Source organism: Homarus americanus, unplaced genomic scaffold (assembly GCF_018991925.1).
Source record: "Homarus americanus isolate GMGI-L3 unplaced genomic scaffold, GMGI_Hamer_2.0 scaffold29703, whole genome shotgun sequence".
NCBI lineage: Eukaryota > Metazoa > Arthropoda > Malacostraca > Decapoda > Nephropidae > Homarus > Homarus americanus.
The window spans coordinates 109,217-127,227 of NW_024718832.1; the positions used below are offsets into that span (position 1 = coordinate 109,217).

Consider the following 18,011-nt stretch of genomic DNA (forward strand, 5'->3'; position numbering starts at 1 on the left):
CAACACCTTCAACCACTTCTCATCTATCGACAGCTACAATCTGCTACGCCCACAACGTTCTCGTACGCCCATATCCTGCAACGCTCATACCCACGCCCACATCCTACAACACCCACATCCTACAGCTCCCACATCAGGCAACACTAACACCCACATCCTGTAACGCTCATATCCACGCCCGCAAGTTGCAAAACACACACACACACACACACACACACACACACACACACGGTAATACACCAATCTTTTATGTTTAAGACATCCTGGCCCCGCAGTGGTTCAGGTTCACAATAATATTCAATATAGTAACTTTGCTTAGGCCGCACTAACGCTTTTATCACTAGCAGCACCGTCCACCATAACCGGTTGGTGTTAGTGTTGTGTTAAGTGGGTGTTGAAGTGTAATCAGTCACCTGGAGCGAGACTCACCTGGAGCGAGAGTCACCTGGGAGCAAGAGTCACCTGGGAGCAAGAGTCACCTGGAAGCAAGAGTCACCTGGAAGTTAGAGTCACCTGGAAGCAAGAGTCACCTGGAAGCAAGAGTCACCTGGAAGCAAGAGTCACTTGGAAGCAAGAGTCACCTGGAAGCAAGAGTCACCTGGAAGCAAGAGACACATGGAAGCAAGAGTCACCTGGAAGCAAGAGTTACCTGGAAGCAAGAGTTACCTGGAAGCAAGAGTCATCTGGAACAAATTACCTGGAAGCAAGAGTCATCTGGAAGCAAGAAACACCTGGAGCAAGTTATTTCCTAAGTCCTGAACAACACGTCTCCACATCCTTCATCTGGACAGCCGTAGGACAGCAAGAGTTATGCAGATTTGTCCCGCCCACGCCCGCCCAAGCCCACGAAGGGAGGCACCCAAAACTAAGCCCCCCTCCGCCCACGCCCACGACAACCAAGTCACTCCTCCCATCCGGCAGCACCAATCCAACGTGACGCCCCTGCCAGGTATGTACACCCTGGCCAGCCGATACTATACAACGACACATTATACCACGTACGTCGACGACCTGTGTGTGTGTGTGTGTGTGTGTGTGTGTGTGTGTGTACTGTGCAAGGTTCTCATATTGATATACATAAAAATTTCCTGACTTTTTCCAGACCAACTTCTCATTTTGTTGACTTCAAAACATGACATATACTTGATTTATACGACCTCTACCATCCCTTTTTAACCCTCAGCTCCTCCCCTAACCTTAACCTAACCTTACCCTAACCACCAAACAACAACGTACCACCACCTGAAAGCATATTTGAATTCATAAGTCAATAAGAGTCAATTTAGCAGAGTGAGTAAGGGAGACAGGTATCATCCAGGGACACACAGGATCAAGGTGAAGATATTAACCTGCAAGAAATACATTCAGTCAAACATTTACTAAATTTCGTATTATTTTATGGCAATGGTTTATGGATACATTTCCTGAGAGGTTGTTGATATTCTGGACAAACAAATGTCCTGACCATCACAAATACACACGTTTATATATAGTGAAATGCTGTACTTGTTGACATAAGTAACTCACGGTTCTAGATACCCCGAGTGTGATACCTTAAGTCAGTGAAAGAGCTATAGAGGTAAGAGATGCCACCACCTGCCAATATGACAGCTCTTCAGTAATAGAGACAGGTTTTTATGATAAATGTACAGTGTATGATAAAAAAAAGTGGTAAAGACCAAATGCAAAATTTCAAGACTTTTTCATGACCCTGTGTGTGTGTGTGTATGTGTGTGTATGTGTGTGTGTGTGTGTGTGTGTGTGTGTGGTCCCTCCAGCAGCTGATGAACTACGCTTGGCAAGATACATACGACAGATCGCATCAGTGACCCACCTCATAAATTCAAATCTTCTTTATCATTATCTCAAATTTCTTATTACGAGAGAGAGAGAGAGAGAGAGTACAGGTTACGATATCTTGAATAGGCGGATAGATCAAGGCAACGATTCTCAAAGGTTCTATGATTATATATACGTACAGGGCGAATACCTTAAGAACATGAGGTATACTATTGCACTCACTAAGGGAGACTTGAGTTATATAATACATTGTGTTTATATTTTATATAATATATAAAACCACATACAATAGTGCACATTTACCACCACACAATTGTCTGACGGGTTAATCTGGCCCTGACACCTTGAAGCTTCACCCCTCCAGCCGAGCGACCTAACCTTGTTTATATACCAATTGTCTCATCTCTACCTACACCACCATCATCACACTTACGACGTGTACGTGAGCCCTATTACCTGTAGAGCTTCGGTATACAAGGCGGTGGTTTGGAATGCACTGAACTCTACACCCTTCACTTCCCCAACTGTATAATACGGCACTCTTACACAACTGGGTCGAGAATAGGTGCCCGGGATATTCATAGCCACAAGACATACGCTCATACGCTGGTAAGGGGGTTGACTCGTGATGAGAAAGTGACACAATGAGACGCTGAAGGGAAGGAAAGGGTAATGTGTAATGAAAAGATGGGAGAAGAGAAATTATCGTTAAGTCAAATCTACCAAAAAATTTACCACACGAGATAAACTTTACACCTCACACAAGGATACACTGAGCAGGTCCTGGGGTCCACTGGATAACATAAGCCACCACAGGGGTTTCACTACCTCACGTTATATATGTATAGATCCTGGCCACACACTGCATGCTAGCTTAAGAACAGTACGCCTTGTATATCACTGGTTGGTCCACGGTGCTCCTGTGTGTGTGTGTGTGTGTGTGTGTGTGTGAGGGGTGTTCCTATCTGGTGTTCATGAAAGATGCTCCTATATCTCGTTCATGAAGAGTGAGGCTCCTCAAAACTCCATGTGAGGAACTATGCGAGGGACCATCGTGCGTGCCCCGCTGTGCCTCCAAGACCTTGACACCTTGAGCTAAATAAGGCAGGTCGGGCGGTTTCCCCTGGGTGGGCATACCTGTGTATAATTTGTGATGTTCCAACAAAAACAACAACAACCAGGTACAACTCTTAACAATTACCTAACCTGAACCTAAAGAGTACTACAGAATAAACCATTTTCCGACACCCAATAGTTACGATGCATTCCGGAAACGTGCAATGAGAGTTGAAAAAAAATAACCTGTAGTCGGTACGGTAATATATGCAATAATTATGCAGTGTTATCATAGGCCAGTGGCGGTTCATGATACGTCCTCATGACTCAACCTGCCTTATATGGAGAGTCAAATAGTCTAAGGGCTCGTGTGTGTAAATAAACGAACGAGTGGAGATGATTTTTTTTTCTGAAACCTGTTACTAATGTATTGTGGTCAAGACATCCACGTGAGGGAATACAAAACTACGTGATTCACCTGTAACCCTTGTATATTCCTGTACCTGTCCACCTACTACTGTATTAACTATCACGGTAACACTGATGAGAACGGATCACCTGAAGATTAAGCCCTCCAAGCTTATTTCACCTGAAGCTTAACCACCCTGACTCTAACTTAATCCTTCTTTAGACAACGTTAGGGTTTCTAATCATCAGGTGAAATAAGCTGGGGGGCAAATCTTCAAATGATCCATAAATAATCATACATATTAACTAAAGAAGTGTATGAAATGTATTAAGAAAGACAGTAATAACACGAATAAAACCTGATAAAAACTCGTGTGTGTGTGTGTGTGTGTGTGTGTGTGTGTGTGTGTGTGTGTGTGTGTGTGTGTGTTAAGGTGTATAAAATATATTAATTATAATTTAAACCAATACTGAGATAATCAAATGTGTAGTCGAGTATGAGCCGAGACGTTTGGCTACAGTGGCGGTGTTACAAGACACTGTAAAGGCTACACCAGCTCCTCCTCTTGTCTCAGTGATGTTTTATGAGTAACCTGGCGATGTTGTGTTCCTTTTGGTTTACCTCTCTCTCTCTCTCTCTCTCTCTCTCTCTCTCTCTCTCTCTCTCTCTCTCTCACCTCGTCATCTATTTAAAGTCTATTCAATCTACCAATCTATTTTTTTTGTATCTGTCTACTTGTCTATATTATCTTTGTGTATTGGGAAGAAGAAGAAGAAAGAAGAAGAAGAAGAAATAAGAAAGAAGAAGATTATTAGAGGAGGAGGAGTTAGGCAGTCCAACCGTCACAACGTTCAAGCATGCTCTTCCCCCCACACACAAACACCCCCACAAACACCCCCACAAACATACCCCACCACCCCTCCCCCCCCACACTACCTCACTATTTATAGACCAATCAAAAGCAGAGAGTGAAGGACGTGGCGCTCTATTGGTCCTAACTTACGACTCTAGTCTCTCATTGAGTCTTGGCAGCCATAAATTACACCTAAATTCCATCAACGATACGAGTAATGGGGAGGTATTTATTGATGTAATGGGGAGGTATTTATTGAGGTAATGGGGAGGTATTTATTGATGTAATGGGGAGGTATTTATTGATGTAATGGGGAGGTATTTATTCATGTAATGGAGAGGTATTTATTCATGTAATGGAGAGGTATTTATTGGTGTAATGGGGAGGTATTTATTGGTGTAATGGGGAGGTATTTATTGATGTAATGGGGAGGTATTTATTGGTGTAATGGGGAGGTATTTATTGATGTAATGGGGAGGTATTTATTGATGTAATGGGGAGGTATTTATTGATGTAATGGGGAGGTATTTATTGGTGTAATGGGGAGGTATTTATTGGTGTAATGGGGAGGTATTTATTGGTGTAATGGGGAGGTATTTATTGGTGTAATGGGGAGGTATTTATTGGTGTAATGGGGAGGTATTTATTGGTGTAATGGGGAGGTATTTATTGGTGTAATGGGGAGGTATTTATTGGTGTAATGGGGAGGTATTTATTGGTGTAATGGGGCGATATGTATATGTTTAGGTAATGGGGATATACATACCTTTATATGTATACAGTAAGTATACTTGAATACAGTGAGCCACATAACATGAAGAAATAAACCGAATTATGTACTCCACACACACACACACACACACACACACACACACACAACGCTCTCTCCACCCTGGAAATGCCATCCCTCAGTGACCTCCACCACCAAGCACTGGAAAGATTTGGCCGTGGACTACTGCACCACCCTCGTCATCGCCACCTCCTGCAGCCCCCCACCCAACTCGCGCAGTCCGCCACTACAACAAAATTCAGCCCATAAGAGCCCGCACCGATAGATATAAGAACAGCACCATCCCATCTATTGTTAAAATAATAAACAACTCCTGATTTATGTACTGTACAGCCCTGTAAATGTATTCAATGCATATTATATCATTATGTCTAAATCAAATGTAAGTCTGCATATTTTCAGCCACCGGCTGCAACTCTATTAATAAACCGTTTATTATTATTATTATTATTATTATCATACACACACACACACACACACACCCAAGACACATACACTCTCACCCCTCCACACACACGCAAACTCACCCACAACACACACACAAACTCACCCACACACACACACACTCACCCGCAACACACACATTCTCCCGTCATTTGCTTGTCATTCATCCATTCTGACAGCAACAATCTGTCAACAAGGACACCGTGGCTTACAGCTCCGTTTATCTTACTTCATGTGTCCTAAAAACAACAGCAGAATAACTAGATCCTTGTCCACCCTTTACCTACAACTTGCCAACACGATTCAACAACACCCACAACTTAGCAATACTCACAACCAAAAGCCTTGATGCCTACAAACTGAACCTAACACCTTAATACCTACAACCTGAACTTAACAACAACCACAACCATAACTTAACACCTACAACCATAAATTAACCCTATAACCAGAAAATAACACCTACAACCAGCTTAACAACAACTACAACCACAACTTAACAACAACAACCACAACTTAACAACACCTACAACCTGGTCGGGAGAAGAGACAGGAACATCGCTCCACCAGCTGTCGTGTCTTAGATCAACAAACACCTTATGAAAGTTGGTAAACACAGGAATCAAAAACTCGTTACTGAACACACAAGGAAGGAATGACCGAACCCAGTGTTGTTGTTTGACTCTATTTGCTTAAACAACACGATAATCAATAAGTAACGTCACCCATCAATAAGTAACGCCATCCATCAGTAAGTAATGTCATTCATCAATAAGTAACGTCACCCAGCAAGGTCTTTATACAGAGGAAATTTATTTATTTATTTATTTATTTACATATTTATTCATTTATTTACTTATTTATATATTTATTTAATTTCCTTGTTTACTTTTACCATATTTTTTTTCCTTTGGCATTATTTTATATATATATATATTTTTTCGTGGTAAATACATTCTTTATCGTGTTGAATATCTTATTTTTTATGGGAGGGGGAGGGGGGGTAATTTTTTTCCGCCAGAGGTAAATATTTCCGGTTTTTAGTGATAAATATTTTGCCAAGATGATTTTTTTTCTTATTTCCGCGGTGGACATTTTCTAATTTATGTTTAATTTATTTATTTATGATTATTACTTCTATTATATCTATGTACATTATTTCTTATCAGTGTCGGCTACTTTTTTCCGCTTGTCTGTGGTGAGTGGTGGTGGTGAGTGGCGGTGGTGAGTTGTGGAAGTGGTGTTGGTGGTGGTGACGAGTTGTTGTAGTGGTGGTGTTGTTGTAGTGGTGTTGGTGGTGGTGAGTGGTGGTGGGTTGTAGTAGTGGGTTGTTGTGGTAATGGGTTGTTGTGGTAATGGGTTGTAGTGGTTAGGTTGTGGTGGTACATTGTGGTGGAGGAGAAGGTCTTGTTACCTCTCTCGTCGCGTTTGTTATTTTCTAATTTGGTGGAGAGACCTCGAGCACCCCCCCCCCTTCCCCATCCCATCACCCCACTACCATAACGTACCCCTCACCTCCCCTTCCTCCCCATCACTACTACATCCTTCCCTCCTTCACTCACTCCTTCCCTCTCCAGATTTTAGGCTATTTCACTCATTTTTTCCTTCTTATATTCTCTTTCTTTCTTTCTTTCCTTCCTCCATCTGTTTATTCCTCCTCCTTTTTTCTTTCCTTGTTGATAATTTCCTTCTTCTCCTTCTACTTATTCTGTTTCTTTTTATCACGACTTTTATTAATTTTCCTTCTCCTGACATCATCTATTTCCACCTCCTCTTCTACTGCTGCTACCAACACACACACACACACACACACACACACACACAGAGCTTTATAAGGCCTTGGCTATTCTCGGAACTTGTATCGTAATTGCTAATGGCCGCTCCTTCCCGTATCTGTGGCTGTCGATACCACCACCACTTCCACCACCACTACCACCACCACTATCACCACTACCACCACTTCCACTACCACCACTATCTCCAACAGTTCCACCACCACTATCACCATCACCACCTCCTCTCCAACGACACTCCATCCGGCACCTAATTTTCCTTCCTCCTTTCTTCTCCGTTTACTCCATTCCCTTCTATTCCCCTTTAGGCTGTCCTTCTCCTCTCTCTTCTATCTATCCATCCGTCCTTCTCCCCCTCCCTTCCATCTCCCCCTCTATCTACCCCTTCCCCTTTACTTATCTCTATTTTCTTTCTTCCTTTCCGTTCTTTCTGTCTACCCTTCTCTTTTCCCCTCCATCAACCTCTCCTCCATTTACCCCTCTTCCTCTTTCCTCCATCTAAATCCTATTCCTCCTCTTCCTTCCTTCTATCTCCCTCCAACTCACCTCTATTCTTCTTCTCTCCATATACCTCCTCCTCTCTTTCTCTTTCTCCAACCTCGCCCTCCAGTCGGCTCCTCCTCCACCTAGTGACTGCCCAAAATCGTCATAGCGAAGGACTCAACAAGGACAGGTGTTATGATGAGAGGTTCTGCCAAGCCTTACCTGAACAACAGACAATACCTGTGTTTTTTTTTAAATATTTTTCTAGGGATAAATGTTTAGTATTTTATTATTGAGACGAACAAAGTTATTTATTCTTAAGATAAATATATAATATTTATCAGGTGTCAACAAGAGAGCTGTCAGCACTTTAAAAGACTCATCAACGTATCTGTATTATTTCAACGACCTGTACACGACCTGCATACGACTCATGACCCACGACCTGTAAACGAACCACGACCCCGGATTTAAAGTCGTGCGTTAATTTTTTTTTTACCCTCGAGAATCTTGGCTCTTACAACACGCATATAATTGGCTGACTTGGCAAAAGAAAATCAGATATTATATTATCGTAATTATTGGTGATTATTTTGGCCTATTGATTATTATTACTGAATTAAAATAGGTATTATAATTACTGGTTTTATTATTCTTAGTCTTCTTATTATCATTACTAATATTATCATTGTTATTATTATTATATTTCTGGTACGTATTCGTTAACTTATTATCATCATCATTATTACTATAATTAATATCTGTCATGACATTCAGTTTGGTGATACTATAATTACTCTCTCTCTCTCTCTCTCTCTCTCTCTCTCTCTCTCTCTCTCTCTCTAGACAAGTCTTATTAACACACCAAAACTCCTACAGTAATCAACCACTTGCCTTCCCCTTCACTCTACTCCTTCCCATCCTTCTTCCTCCAACTCCCCATCTTTCCCCCTCCCCATTCTTCCCTCTTCCCCGACCTTCCCCTCTCCTTTCCCAACATTCCCTCTCCCCCTTTACAACCCTCCTTGCCCTTCCTTCCACCTCCCCTTCCCCCCTCCTCCCCCTTCCTTCCACCTCCCCTTCCCCCCTCCTCCCCCTTCCCTGCCATTTGCTACAATCTGACTGTATTTATTAATCGTAATTGTGAAGAAAGAAATATATAAACTGCTAAACTCTCCGAAGGTGTGAGTTTTGGTGAGGTGTTTCGCCGTGTAATTAGCGTGGTTTAAATCAGCAGTGGGGCGTGAGAGATCCGCGTGGTTAAGGAAGAGGACTGATGATTTACCTGGTAGACTGGACCGTAGTTTGCTTATGTGTTGTGAGCGTGGTTAGGTTAGGTTAAGTTAGGTTCAGTTGCGTTAGCATAACTTTTTGACAATTAGGCTTTCAACTGAACTTTAGGCATCCCATCCACTCTGTATCTGCATTTTTCTGGCTAAATAAACTGTTACAATTCAAAATTCAATTCAATTCATGGGATCGACTAAGGTTTCAGCACTCCGGGAGGATTAACTATCCCAACCTAACCTAACCCTACCCCTATCCAACCTAACTTAACTCTATCCAACTTAACCTAAGTTTATCCAATCTAACTTAATCTGACATCAAAGCCTAAAATGTTGTACCTACGTGTGTTAGTAATGTAACAAAATGTGATTAAACGCTGGAGTGGGCGGACAAACGCTGGAGTGGGCGGACAAACGCTGGAGTGGGCGGACAAACGCTGGAGTGGGCGGACAAACGCTGGAGTGGGCGGACAAACGCTGGAGTGGGCGGACAAACACTGGAGTGGGCGGACAAACGCTGGAGTGGGCAGACAAACACTGGAGTGGGCGCTGCTCCCTCACCCTCCTCAAAATACGAAAAAAAACTGCCCCTTTAAAAAAACATTATCAACATCAGCGTCCCTCCCACCTCCTCTCTCCCACCCCGCCTCCTCTTCCTTTTCAATACGACGTCTCCTCCGCCACTCTGTCCTCTCCTCTTCCGTTATCTGTCCTATCAGCCCATTTGTCACCTTCCTTCCCTCCCCATTACTTTCCCTTCCATCACTGTTTTTTTTATCATGTCATCTACTCTTCCCCTCCCTTCCCTCTCATCACCTTTACCCCGCTCCCTTCCCTCTCATCACCTTTACCCCCCTCCCTTCCCCTTACCTTATCACTGTCACCACCCTATCACCTCTTCCGGCCATTTCTACCCTTTCATCTCCTCCTCCTTTACTCCCGTCATCCGATCCTATCCTCCTCTCTTTCATCACCTCCCCCAATTCCTTACTAGGCCTCACACTCACCATGACTCAAGACACTGGTCACCACACACGGACAGACACTTCCTAGAACGTCACTATACTCACCGCCCAGAGGATGGTATTGCATGGTGCTCGAGGGTGTGTGAGTGGATGGGCGGCCGGGCGGGCGGGCGGGAGGGAGGGAGGGAGAGAGGCTGGCACTCCTTCCTCCCTCAACCCCCGGAAATACCACGCCGTAGCGGACAGTGCCAGCCCTTGAGCACCTCTCCCTTGGGTCTAGCAGTGCCATAAAACTTGCTTCCACGTGTGTGTGTTGTGGGGGGGAGGATAGCCTGGTTGATCATAACAATACTTCCTTTAACGAAAATTAAGCCTCGTATGGCCGCGGCCTGTCACGTATATTGTAAACTAATACAGCAACTGAATCTCTCCTGTACTAACCTGACCTAGTTTATTGTACCGGTACTAGAACTGTACACCTGACCTAACCTACTGTACCGGTACTAGCCCTGTACACCTGACGTAGCTTTAGTAGTGACCCAGTACACCTGACTTACTTTTTGCACCAGTAACAAACCTGACCTAACATATCATATTAAGCAGTACTACCCTCACCTTATCCTACGCCATATTACTATCAAATCAACCTGACCTTTCTATCTTTATACAGGTGAAAAAATAAATTACCTGAACATCGAAAGTAAAAATAAAAATCACTTTGAAACGAGAAAAAAAAAACATTAAAAATCATAAGAATATCCGTCAGTGGTAATGGTCGTTTTCTTCGTCATATAACGGGGTAAAAAAAAAAACTCACCGCATTTGGTTATGTTAATTCCGATACACTAATTTAGGTGAGCGGATAATTTATTAAGCGAGAGGCGGAGGGTACACAGAGCCAACCTGTTGCAGAGAGAGAGAGAGAGAGCTGCAACATTCACTACGCCTCATTAATACACCTCTCTCTCTCTCTCTCTCTCTCTCTCTCTCTCTCTCTCGGGCGTGGTCCACAGGTACCTGCCCATTACACCTTAGCCAAGAGGGCCCACATTTCCTTCCCTAATATGGACCAATCGCTTGACTGGTGGTGTAATGGTCAGTGCATTCGGCTCGTAACCTTGAGGGCCTTGGTTCGCATCACCTGGGGGTAGAAGAGCCTCTAATCCTCACTACCTGCCGCCTAGCCCTTTATATGTCCGTCAGTCAGTCAGTAACCGAGGCATGTATAGAGCTGCTGACGCCTAAATATAACCTGTAAATAATAAAAAAAAAATCGGGTAGTATATACAGAGAAGCCTCCACATAACGAACTATAAGGGAATGGTAGTCCGTTAGATATGAAACCTGCATCTAACGGACTAACTATATCCGTTAGATGGAAGCTTCACCACCTCTAAAAAGCTTATCAATTCAAGTCACAGCTTACAATCGGAGAACATGTGACCCTCTAAAAGCTTAGTGGCCCAGAGGTGACCAATTACTCGTTATAAGCTTTGGATAACAAGTTTTTTTTTAAATATGAACACGTTATGGTACAGTTAGGTTAGAGTTAAGTTAAATCGTGTTCGTTTAGGGGTAAGTTAGGGTTAAGTTACATTATAAACTGTACCTAATCAAGAGCGGGATAGACATTGGTTAGGTGAGGCGACACAATTATTTAGTAAAGGCCTTAAAGGAGCCACCACCCCCGCTCTATCCCCAATACCAAGGAGCAGGAATATGTTAAAGGTAGTTACGACAGTCCAAAGTGCCACTGGTTATATGAGTGCCAGGTGAGAATAGCAATAGGTTGGTGGATCATGTGGCAGTTAACTTATCACCTCCCGACGCTAGCCTGGTGTTAGAGAGAGAGAGAGAGAGAGAGAGAGAGAGAGAGAGAGAGAGAGAGAGAGAGAGAGAGAGAGAGAGTCTCACAGGTGACTCACAATAAGCCTTGTCCCAGAAACCACACCACCACCTGTCACACACACACACACACACACACACACACACACACACACACACACAAAATGAAACCTACAATAACGAAAATAATCATTAAATAACTCCTTAACACGCAACCAAGTTACTGATATCAAACCTGAATTTCCACCCGAGCCAATTACAGACACTTTAACAAGTATTAATTAATAAAGACAAAAAGCTCGACACAACGTCCACATTACACACCAACACCCGCTATTTACACCATGGCCGTCTTGTAAACTCAACAGGTGATGATAAAAACACCTATCAGCTGTAAGGTAAAGTGGCGGGGCAGCAGGTGTCCAAAACAAGAGGCAAAGTGGCGCTGTTACCTGTATTCTGAGGGAGGAGTCAGGTACCTGTTATGATGAAAGGTGAGCTTCTGGTAATTAATTTTGGAATTACCTGAAACTCGTTGTAATGGGTAGGAGTAGAAAGTGAGTGTCTGTGTGACTCGGCTGATCAAGAAGCATGTGTAGCAAATTTAAAGTAAAGTCAGTCCTCCTTAAAGTAATCCATATAGTTAGAGTAAGTACAGTACAGTACTCTCACACATCCTCCCAGAGTAAGCCGCCGCCCCCCCCCCCACCACCACCTCCTCCTCCTCAGGGCTTAGGCAATATATGTACCCCATCCACCGCCGTCCTCCCCCAGGAATCTAGTTTGTTGACATTCACATTTTCTATGGAGGAATAATCTCAAGGGGGTACACGTTCATTTCCCAGTGGCGGGATATTTCGTTTATTAATTTTAGATATATCTCTTAATGTTATAGTGGTAAATAAAACTCCAACAGAGGGAAGGTAATTTAGAGTAAAAGATGAAGTTCCAAGTAGTAAAAATAATTTCTAAGTTACTAAATTTCCTCAAAAAGGGAAATTTGGACTAAAAACAAAATCTGGAAACGCTAATATGAATAAAAGTGTCTCAATAACCGATGTCACTCTACGACTATACTATAAATCCTGGCTTAATGGAGCGATTTTGTGAGCGTTCAGAGGTTTGGTTTTACGGTTTGACGAATGAGAGAGAGAGAGAGAGAGAGAGAGAGAGAGAGGTCGGGGACTACTCGGTAAAGAACCCACACAAAAGACTCTCACTGATCTCAACTAAACTTTTAATCCTCAAAAGATAAGAAACCAAAATATAGTAAAGTCTCAATACAATACCGACGCCATGTTTACCTGTCTTCTCCTCACCGCACCTGAACTTAATCCACCTCATTTGACACCTTCCCACCTGCCCAATTAAACACACCCACGCACCCACACCCAGGCGGACTCAGCATTAACCTGTTCGTCATCACAGCTTAACAAGTGGATACAGATGATGGTGTTGGTCAATAGATTATCATAAATTACTTATCCGGATGACAAGTTTATGATGCGGGTGAGTGATGGATGAGAGACTTGTTCTAGGTGTTGTGGGTAGAGACCGGCTGACCTGTTCATATGTGGGTCTCAGGCCTAATACGGCTTAATCTATTCCTAGCCTAGCCTAACCCAACCTAGCCTAACCATATCTAACCGAACCTAACTGAACCCAACCTAGCCTAAACCAACCTAGCCTAAACCAACTTAACTAAACTTAATTGAACCTAACTCAAACCCAGACTAGCCTAACTGTATGTGGTGGGCGTGAATGCAGTAAGCGGAATGGGCGTGAATGTAGTGGAGAGGACGGACGTTAATGCAGTGACTGGGGGTGGGCGTGAGTGCAGTGGCTGGGCGTGAATGTAGTGGGTGTGGTGGAATGGGCGTGATGTGAAAGGCCACATGATAGCGTGGCCAGGCAGTCACTTGAACTGCTGGGTGCACACAAACTCACACACACGCACACAGCAACATACACTAACACAAAACACACACACACGCACACAGTAACATACACATACAGTAACACAAAACACACACACGCACACAGTAACATACAGTAACACAAAACACACACACGCACACAGTAACATACACATACAGTAACACAAAACACACACACGCACACAGTAACATACACATACAGGAACACAAAACACACACACGCACACAGTAACATACACATACAGGAACACACACACACACTAGACTGTCCTCAAGTAAGCCAACGTAACCTCCTAACATTCCCCCGTCGACACATGAAGCAAAAACTAATTACACTGGAGATCAAGACTCTGCCTAGACGTTTAGAGACTCGGGCCACACAACACTAAACAAAAACAGGTCCATTCATAGTGACTTCACTCTCACCCGTCCCAATAAACATGAGGGTGAACGGGTCTGTGTGTTTATACCACCGATGTTTATTTCGACGCGTGCAGCTGTGTATGCATGACCCCACCCACTGCATGACGGCGGCCACACAGCTTCCCTGATTCCCTCCCTCCCTCCACCTGTGCCAGCGCCAGCTTGTATGCTTCCCTAAAGGAGATCGCCTCTGCCACACTCGCCCAGGTCGCCCTCCCTTATTCCCTCCCCTTCAACAAACAAGGCCCCTTACCTTACCGTACCCACCAGCAGTAAAACGCCATTAAACACTATTCAAGATCCTGCGTTCATAACACACACTCCAACACTCACCCGGTACTCTCGTCCACTGTAAGTCTTGAAGAGTTCACAGCGACACCTCACCCGGGCCAGGGAATAGATTTTTCGTCTACCTAAAGCAGCCCAGCCAGTCCCCATGCCTCGCCTTCATTAAGTTCATGGAGGGGTTGCCATGTACGGGAGGCTGTGTCACTAACAACACTTTCTTAAGAAGTAGCATCGTTAACTTCACTCGCTGTATGTAGTCGATTAAATTAAATAAATATATAAACAAACGTTGGCCCACGGGGTAGGATCGTTCCCAGGGTCAACTCTGTTATCGCGGCGGATCTAACCTCACCAAAAGGCGAGTTTCACTACGACGCGCCGGGTTTAAGCTCACCAAGACAGCTTACGGTGGGTTTAAGCTCACCAAGACAGCTTACGGTGGGTTTAAGCTCACCTAGACAGTTTAGGACGGGTTTAAGCTCACCAATCATTACCTACATTTGACGTTAGTTATATATATCAATCCAATATTACCCTCACCAAACCTGGCCTACCTTAAGCTACACTGGGATTAACCTAACCATACATGTTCCAAGATTGGCTATGCATTAGTCCTAATCACAACCCGATTAGCCTACTTACGATATAGTCACTACTAATCTGACGCTTGCCGGCGTTTGTTGATATTGGATCTAGCCAGATAAAGACCCCAGTAAATATGTCTATAGAATTAGGCCTGGGTCGGTCGGTCGGTAGTTCAAGAATACTTCACTCTTCCCACCCCCTAAACAAGGTCACCAAGTCACGTCACGGTACTTACCTGAGGCAGCGCAGTGACAGAGCCGTCATAACGTGTCACGACTCTCTTGCCAGGACACGGGGAGACGGCTGGTGCCTAACTTGACCCGTGACCTCCACTCAGTGCCGTGGTGACCGCTCCTGCCGCCTCACTTGGCAATGACACTGATTCTATATGGCACGGCTTGAGCCACACACACACACCGACTGTATTATTACTGTTTGTTTACTAATTAACTGCAGTTATAATACACACACCTGTTAACACATTTTAACATTCTTTTCAATCACTCTCAGTATAAGAAACTGTATTTTATCACTTAATATTTTTCCATTATTATTAACACACGTTATAAGACATACAGTAGTACTTAAGTTACACTGGCAGCGTAATACAGTGTACTGATACACTTCCGGTGGTCAGTATTTAACACAGTTCCATCACTCACACTGCGGGAGATATCAACACGGGGTTTGTGATCAAGTTTATGAACGTCCAGTCATGGTTGGGAGGGGAGACGAGGTGCCCAACACACCCAACCTCTGAGCCTGCCACTGACACACTGGGCATCTAACCCACACTATCAGCTGGGCGCCGAGAGAGCCACCCACCCACCCAACAGTCGCCAGTTACTCATTAATCTATCATATTTCCCACAATTACTATAAACGACTGATGGCTCTTACCTCCACCTGACAACTTCTACAGGTAAATACAAGACACAGGTACAGAAGATACTGCTCTACATAAAGTAATCTTCGGGAAAACAGGAGGAAAAAATAGTGAAATGAGTCACCGGCCAGCATACTCCATGATGTAATGGAAGACACACGCGGTCAGTTTCTGATTTCAAATGTCAAACGATGGTGAAGACCCTCCGAACGATCGTTTCGCGTGCCGATAACGACCACACGCTAATTACTCAGAGGCAACTAAACAACGGGGGCGTAATTTATTGTATGTAAGAACTGAAAATGATCATGTTAAAAATACAATAATAATAATAATAAAAATAATAATAATAAACAATAATAATAATAGAATCTACGGTGGACTAAACTTACACCTGGGGTAAAAGCGAGGACTGGAAGCGGCGTACCCTAGCTAAATAATAAACGTTGACCCAGATAATCCTCTCTACCACCTGCCGATCACCATCCCACCCCACCTCACCCCGCCCCGCCCCACCCCGTGTTGCCTTACCTCAATTACCCCATCCCCTACTCTTTCCTACCCCCTTTCAACCCCTACTCACTTCTACCCACCTCCCCCCTTGCACCACCCACCATACCTTACCTCCACCTAACCCCCTTTCACCACCCCCTCCCCGCCCCTGGACACTTACTCACTCGATCGTCTTCATATCGCATAGTATTACTCCTCCCACCTGCAACCTCCCTGTCAGCAATGCACCTTTACCATATACTGAGCCCCTTCTACACCTCCCTCCCCCTCTCTTCATCACACCTCCTTCCCCCCCTCCACCTCTCTTCCTTCTCTCCAATACAGCAAGCCACCACCCCCTCTCCCCCCATCGTCAAACACCTCCCTCCCTCCTCCTTCCTTCCTTCCCTTACACCTGTCATCCACGTTCCTCTCTCCACCACAATCACCCACCTCACCTCCCTCCCCACCACAATAAACCATTCCTCTCCTCTCTACAATCACCTCACCTCCCCTCTCCCCACCACAATAAACCATTCCCTCTCCTCTCTACAGTCAACCACTATACCACCTTAAACAACTCATTCACCACCACCTCTAGTTTACCCCTCCCTCTCCCCCTCCTCCAGCCCATAACTTTCAAGTAGCCCTAAATCCCTTCCTCTTCCCCTTTCCACCTCTTCATATCCTTTACTAAGCCACTAACACCCTTTAACCTCCACAGAGCCACTAACCTCCCTTAATTAACTCTTATTGAGCCACTAACATCCCTTTAGCAACCCCTTAATGAGGATTAACCCCATATTGAGACACTAACACCCTTAACCCCTTACATACAAACACCCCTTTAAATAGACAACACCCCTTAAGAACCACGAACACCTTCCCCTTAACCCCATACCCCCTTACAAAGCAATAACATCCCTTATCCCTACTACCCACAATCACCAACCAGCATGGGTAGAGAGAGGGGGGGGGATAAAGCCTTGATAACAATAGGTCTTTGTAGGCGAAGAAAGCTAATTCCTCCTAACCTTTTTTTTACCATTTTATCCAATTTTTTCTGTCTCCAACCTTTTTCTCTTCACTTTTTGCCTGTCTATTTCCACATTATTTCTGTCTACTAGTTTCTACATTATTACCTGTTTTATTAATGTCTTACCTGTCCCTATTTTATTATTTTTATTTTATTTTCACTTTATTTCATTCCATATTTATTTTTTTCTGTCTCCTTTGTTCACTCTTATCTGTTAATTCTCTTTTTATTATTTTCAATCTGTCTCTACGTTATTCTGTTTTCTTTAGCTAGACCTTTACCTGTTTTTACATTATTTAATTTCATTTATTTTTTTACCTGTTAATTACCTTAATCAATATTTTACCTGTACATTATCATGTCTCTATTAGTTATTCCTACCTTTATCGATTTATCTAAACCCTTCATTCCTTCAGTTAACTTCCACCTCCGCCTCACTTCCCTCCTTCTCTCCTTCATCCACCTTCCTCCTTCTCCTTCATCACACCTTCCTCCTTCTCTCCTTCACCACACCTTCCTCCTTCTCTCCCTTCATCACACCTTCCTCCTTCTCTCCCTTCATCACACCTTCCTCCTTCTCTCCCTTCATCACCTTCCTCCTTCCTTCCTTCACCACACCTTCCTCCTTCTCTCCTCCACC

The 18,011-nt window shown here is 43.9% G+C and overlaps 1 long non-coding RNA gene across 1 annotated transcript in view; it reads right to left on the reverse strand.

Annotated features, from left to right (window-relative positions):
* Positions 1 to 15,734, reverse strand: part of LOC121859836 — a 95,149-nt gene extending 79,415 nt beyond the window's left edge. Inside the window, exon 1 of the long non-coding RNA XR_006087738.1 lies at positions 15,193 to 15,734. This is a non-coding gene — a long non-coding RNA (uncharacterized LOC121859836). The remainder of the gene's footprint in view (positions 1 to 15,192) is intronic.
* Between the last annotated feature and the right edge of the window lie 2,277 nt (positions 15,735 to 18,011).